Genomic DNA, 6,745 nt, shown 5'->3' with positions numbered 1-6,745 from the left:
AGAGACAGGCAGCAGGGGGCGGTGCAGAGTGACTCATGCTGGGGAGTGGCAGAGGGCTGCACAATGGGAGAGGGAGGGATAACCCTTTCATGCCCTGGATGTGCTGCAAAGGGAGGAGGAGGAGGGGTTGTTTGCAATCAAGGGGGAACCAGAGAGAGGGCAGAGTTAACAGAACTGGTGCTGCATATATATATGTATATATATATATATATATTCCATTTATAGGATAACTTCACTTTGCTGTAATAATATCCTGCTTCCTAATCGAACGTGTTTGCAAAGTGTCTACTTGTGACTTGGTGGTCGCTTAGGATTTCCAGAACTGTGGATTAAAAGAAGTAGCACGTCACTTCTTTTTTTGTGAATCTGCTGCGTTTTTGTACCCATTCCATTATAGAAAACCGCAGGGGTAAAAAAAAAAAAAACGCACCAAATCCACAAGAAAACCGCAGCAAAAAATGCTGCGGATCTGCACAAAGAAAAATCCACAGGTGCGTTTTCTGCCAGGAGAGGCGGAATCCGCACCAGAAATTCCTAAGGCTAATCCGCAACGTGCGCACATAGCCTAAATGAGTGCTGGTAGTTTTTTGTCAGGACGGATAGCGTACGGACCAAAGCAAATTAATGGTGTCCAAAAACTGTCCATATGCGTGTCCAAAAACTGTCCATACACGTGTCCAAAAACTGTCCATATGCGTGTCAAAAAATTGTCCATTTGCGTGTCCAAAAACTGTCCATACGCGTGTCCAAAAACTGTCCACATCCGTGTCCAAAAACTGTCCATACGCGTGTCCAAAAACTGTCCATACGCGTGTCCAAAAACTGTCCATACGCGTGTCCAAAAACTGTCCATACACGTGTCCAAAAACTGTCCATACGTGTGTCCAAAAACTGTCCATACGCGTGTCTAAAAACTGTCCACATCCGTGTCCAAAAACTGTCCATACGCGTGTCCAAAAACTGTCCATACGCATGTCCAAAAACTGTCCATACACGTGTCCAAAAACTGTCCATACGTGTGTCCAAAAACTGTCCATACGCGTGTCCAAAAACTGTCCATACGTGTGTCCAAAAACTGTCCATACGTGTGTCCAAAAACTGTCCATACGCGTGTCTAAAAACTGTCCATATGCGTGTCCAAAAACTGTCCATTTGCGTGTCCAAAAACTGTCCATTTGCGTGTCCAAAAACTGTCCATATATGTGTCCAAAAACTGTCCATATGCGTATCCAAAAACTCCATATTCGTGTCCAAAAATTGTCCATATGCGTGTCCAAAAATTGCAGCATGCACTACTTGAATCCGTTGTTAAAGGGTTAGATAGTCTCTTTAAGGGCGCAGTCAGACGTCCATATATAATAGTGCACGGACTGGACGATGGCTCTTGAGTCACAACTTGGGGTGGGGAGAGCCGCCGGCCAGTCAGATCTCGCTCCCATTTATACGGCCCTTAAAAAAATGTACTGTAAATGATTTCGGTAAGGACTTGTGAAAGAATGGTGCCGTTATCGTCAGTGTTTTGGAGTCGTGTGTCCGTTTTTGCCATCAGTGTTTTTTTCCATGAACGGATAAATAAATGACAAAGCTTCCCCTATGCTTTTCAATGTTAAATACGTGTCGCGCAGGGATGGTGCACTGATGCCGTACGCACCATCCGTATCATCCGTGATGGCGTAGAAAAACGGGCATGTCTCCATGAGTTTTGCATGGACGCACTCTCCGTGAAAAAAAACACGGACATGTGAACAGCCCCATAGATTATAATGGGTATGTGTTGTAAAAAAACGGATACAGCGCGGATGTCTGAATAAGGCTGAAGGCACGATAAGAAAGCCATATTGGATGCATTCTCTTCTCTATGTAAATACAAATATTTACATAAATAAATACACATTTTTATGTAAAAACATAAAACTAAACAAAAAAAAAGTACACATATTTATTATCGCAGCGTTACCCGATCTATAAATGTTTCACACTAGTTAACCCCTTTAGGGAAAGTCGTAAAACAAACTATGCGTAATCTATGAATGTAAATATATATGGTAATGCTGAAAACGTCATATTGTCTCGCAAATAAACAAGCTACCTTAAAGATCCATCAGCGGAAAACTTAAAAAGTTATAGCTCTCATAATAAAGTGTTGCAAAAATAATTCATTTTTCTTTAAAAGTTTTTATTGTGTAAAAGAACGTAAATGACAGAAATGAGGCATCGCTGATACCGTTCTGACCTGAAGAATAAGGGTATGTGCACATGCTGCGGATTTTGCTGTGGGTCCGCAGCAGTTTTCCATACGTTTACAGTATAATGTAAACCTATGGGAAACGAAATCCGCACTGCGGAAAAAAACGTGCGGAAACGCAGCGGTTTACATTCCGCAGCATGTCAATTCTTTGTGCGGATTCCGCTGCGGGTTTACACCTGCTCCAATAGAAAACTGCAGGTGTAAACCCGCAGCGGAATCCGCAATAGAAACTACGATAAATCCGCAGGAAAAACCGCAGCTGTTTTGCCCTGCAGATTTATCACATCCGCTGTGGAAAAATCCGCAGCACTCACAGATACATTTGCGCATACCCTAAAGCTGCCTTATCAATTTTACCTCATGCGAAATCTGCATTAAAAAAAAAATCCTGAATTGCTGTTTTTTTGTTCACTCTGCCTCCCAAAAATTGGAAGAGAAAGCGATCAAAAAATATCATGTGATCGAAAATGGTAACAACAAAAAACGTCGAATAGTCCTGCAAAAAAAACATGCACCCGCTCAGGTCCGTCACCTGTCAATGGAAACGTAGAGGTCTTCCACATTACCGGTGGTACAAAGGCTCTGGAAAAGCGCTATGGCTCCTTGCCCCCCAAAAGAAAGCCAATGAATACTACACTCCCAAATCCAAATTCTGAGCCCCACATTGTGCCTAAAAAAACATTTAGCGAACACATGTGCGGCAGGGGTAGAATTTCCAAAAGTGAGTCACTTGAGGGGGCTTCTCTTTCCCACATGAGAAGACCAGTACTTAGGGGTGTCATTAACACTGTGCAACAGCGCCCCAGTTCTTCGGTGAGCGCCAGTTTCGCCTTTATATGCGTCCTCAGGGGGCACTAGGCTTGTCACTGTTATAGTGACGGATACCGTTGGTACAACGACCGATCGTGGGCAGCAGATCTGGTCTACAGTCAACAATTTGGACCATCAGATCTAACGCTAGTACTTGATGTCTGACCCGAAGATATGCAGATGGAATGGTGGAAAGATTAAGGGAACATTCACACACTATTGAAATGCTGCAGATTGTACCGGAAAGATTTCTGCAGAAAATAACATCCATTTTTTCACGTATGAGAACAACGGTCTTAGTTTCATCAGCGATTTTGTTCAGAATTTCGGCCGAGCGCCGTCCAAATTTTATCAGTTTTTCTCGGAGGAGAAAAAAAAAAAGTTTCTCTAGCTCCTCGTATCTAGGAGTCTAGGAAAAACGGACATTACGGGGCTGGCATCAAGGGCGGTCGGAATTTTTCACGGACCTATAAACCTGGCCCCTTTAACGTCTCGGGACACCACAAATTTGGTAAGACAGTTTCCGAAATATTGGGACAACTGGCGTTATTTGAAACACAACATGTTCCTACTTATATAACTAATTGGTCAATAAAAAAAGAAAGATCTAATAGACATTTCTATGGAAGCCATTGTTCCTCTGAACAATAAAACTTCAATGAAGTCACAAAACACTTGGCTGCAGAGGTGACAAGGCCTCAGGATCAGTGGTATGTGACCGCAGCACTATATCCTACTGCTCTGTGTGATATGACGCACGGTGATCTCTGCACCCATATAGTAGACTAATAAAGCTGAAAATCTGGAAAATCCTCTTTGCGTCCAATTATGTGAGGATACCCTAAGGCCACGTGCACATGTTAAGTATTTGGTGATTTTTTCCAGGTCTCGTTCTCACGTTCGGTATTTTACACCAGTATTTGAAACCTAAAAACAGGAGTGGAACAATTTTTCACCCACTCCTAATGTTGGCTTACACATACTGGTGTCCACATGTTGATCGTGGCCTTAGGGTTTTATGCACATTTTGTCTTTTTGCTGAGTTTTCAAGAGTAGAAACTGGCCATGTGCACATGACGTCAAACTCAGTCGAACCCAACAAGTTTTTCAAGCAGAAGACGCTTCAGGATACTCTGGAGGTTTTTTGTTTTTTTTTTGCCTGAAGAGTCTTTTATGTTGTTTATTTCCTGAACTTTTTTCTTTTTTTTTCCCACTGGACATTTAGTTTTTTCTTCCATTGTTTTTGTGAAGTCTTTTTTTATTGACATTCTCCTATTTTTTTTTTTGCTGAACTTTTTTTTTACAGTTTTTTTTTCCACCTGAGTTTTTTTTTTTTTTAGTTTTTTTTTCCATAGTTTTTGTGAAGTCTTTTTTTATTGACGTTTTCCTATTTTTTATTTTTTTTCCTGAACTTTTTTTTTTTACTGTTTTTTTTTCCACCTGAGTTTTTTTTTTTAGTTTTTTTTCCATAGTTTTTGTGAAGTCTTTTTTTTTATTGACGTTTTCCTATTTTTAATTTTTTTTCCTGAACTTTTTTTTTTACTGTTTTTTTTCCACCTGAGTTTTTTTTTTAGTTTTTTTTCCCATAGTTTTTGTGAAGTCTTTTTTTTTTATTGACATTTTCCTATTTTTTATTTTTTCTGAACTTTTTTTTGTTTGTTTGTTTTCCACCTGAGTTTTTTTTAGGGTTTTTTTTCCATAGTTTTTGTGAAGTCTTTTTTTTTATTGACGTTTTCCTATTTTTAATTTTTTTTCCTGAACTTTTTTTTTTACTGTTTTTTTTCCACCTGAGTTTTTTTTTTAGTTTTTTTTCCCATAGTTTTTGTGAAGTCTTTTTTTTTATTGACATTTTCCTATTTTTTATTTTTTCTGAACTTTTTTTTGTTTGTTTGTTTTCCACCTGAGTTTTTTTTTTTAGTTTTTTTTCCATAGTTTTTGTGAAGTCTTTTTTTTTATTGACGTTTTCCTATTTTTAATTTTTTTTCCTGAACTTTTTTTTTACTGTTTTTTTTCCACCTGAGTTTTTTTTTTAGTTTTTTTTCCCATAGTTTTTGTGAAGTCTTTTTTTTTAATTCATATTTTCCTATTTTTTTTTTTTTTCAGTCTATTGAATAATGAAGAAACTCCAAAAACTATAACAAAACTCTTTAAAAAAAAAATCCGTCCATCCTTTTTATCTTTCCCGTTGACTTGTATTATAGAGGAAAGAGCGTCTTCTGGGTGGAAAAAAACAAACCAGAAGAACGGACATCACTTCTTTTAACTGCTTGGTGTTTTCGGTTAAAAGACATTTAAGAAGTCTGTACATGTGCATGGCGAGATGTTTTTACATAAAAATTTTCATGTTTTTTTTTTTTTTAACTTTTAATAGGTTTTTTTTTTTTCAAGTATTTTCCGTGGCGTAAAACGCCTGAAAAAGACATCGTCCCTCTCCGAAACAAGAGGAGTTGAAAAACTATTGAAGAATTGGGGTAGGCTCACACTGAGTCTTCTTTCTGAATTTTTTTTAAGCGGGAAAATTAGCAGAAACTCTGCGTTTTTACGTTTCTGGGGAAGATTTGAAAAGTTTCCACATAGTTTCTGCTCCGAAAACTCGTCAAAAAAAAAAAAAATCAGCGTGGATATATTTAAAGTCCTCCAATCAATGGCACGGTTTTTGATTTCCTAGTGGTTTCTGCTCCAAAAACTCAACGAAAAAAATATTTTGTAAAAACATATCCCTAGGCTACCGTGGCTGTTAAGGCATGCTGGAAGTTGTAGTTTCACAACACGCCGAGTGCCGGACTTGAAGACGCGTATTCTGGATTATTGCTTTGTTCTGAAAGTACAGGATTTATATGGCGCTCCATAGCGCCACCTACTGAAATACATGCGACACTGCATAACATTCCATAATGAGACTCTGCAGTCGTCACGTCTCCGCCGCCAGTTATTAAACACGTGCGAGCGCGGTTTTTAATGCCTACTATGCCCTTCGTGGGAGAGTTGGAGAAAAGTGTAAACCATGGCGGCGGTGTGGGAATGTTTTTTTTTTTCTGGCATCGGACAAGGCCTATAACAACGACTTTGGTCGCGCGTCATGAAAAATCGAAAGGTCTCATTGTGACATCGCATCATGATTGTCAATGTGGTAGCATGCACAACTAAATGTGAAAGTACGGGAAACAACATCCGTAACGTGCGTTTAAAAAAAAAATGAAATAAAATAAAGCGTGAATTGCAGCAAAAAAAAATATTTTTATTGTATTTTTTCCACTTTGGAAATGCAGCAAAAAAAAAAAAACCAAAACGTTATGCAATAACTAAAAACCCATTGAAAGATATAAAAAAAAAAAGAGAAAAAACAGCATAAAAAATTGCGTTCTTACAAAACCTCATAAAAATTTTTTTTGTTTTTTTTTTAAAGAAGGGTTATTAATGTGGATTTTTCACAACCCAGTGTGGACATGCCATAAGGATCCTCTTCAAAAATCCACATTAAAAAAACCTCTTTGAGGTGGATTAGCTTCAAATTCCACGCAAACATTAAAAAAAAAAAAACTCAGTGTGAACATGCCCTTACAAAAATTCCAAAACGTTAGGGTTAGTTTACAAGAATTTTTCAGATTTCAAAATCCAAATAACAAATTATTCAAAAAGTGTTTTTTTTTTTATGTGGATTTTGATGCAAAATGTATGTTTTTCCTT

Source organism: Ranitomeya imitator, chromosome 4 (genome assembly GCF_032444005.1).
Source record: "Ranitomeya imitator isolate aRanImi1 chromosome 4, aRanImi1.pri, whole genome shotgun sequence".
Taxonomy (NCBI): Eukaryota; Metazoa; Chordata; class Amphibia; order Anura; family Dendrobatidae; genus Ranitomeya; species Ranitomeya imitator.
This window is presented reverse-complemented; position numbering follows the sequence as displayed.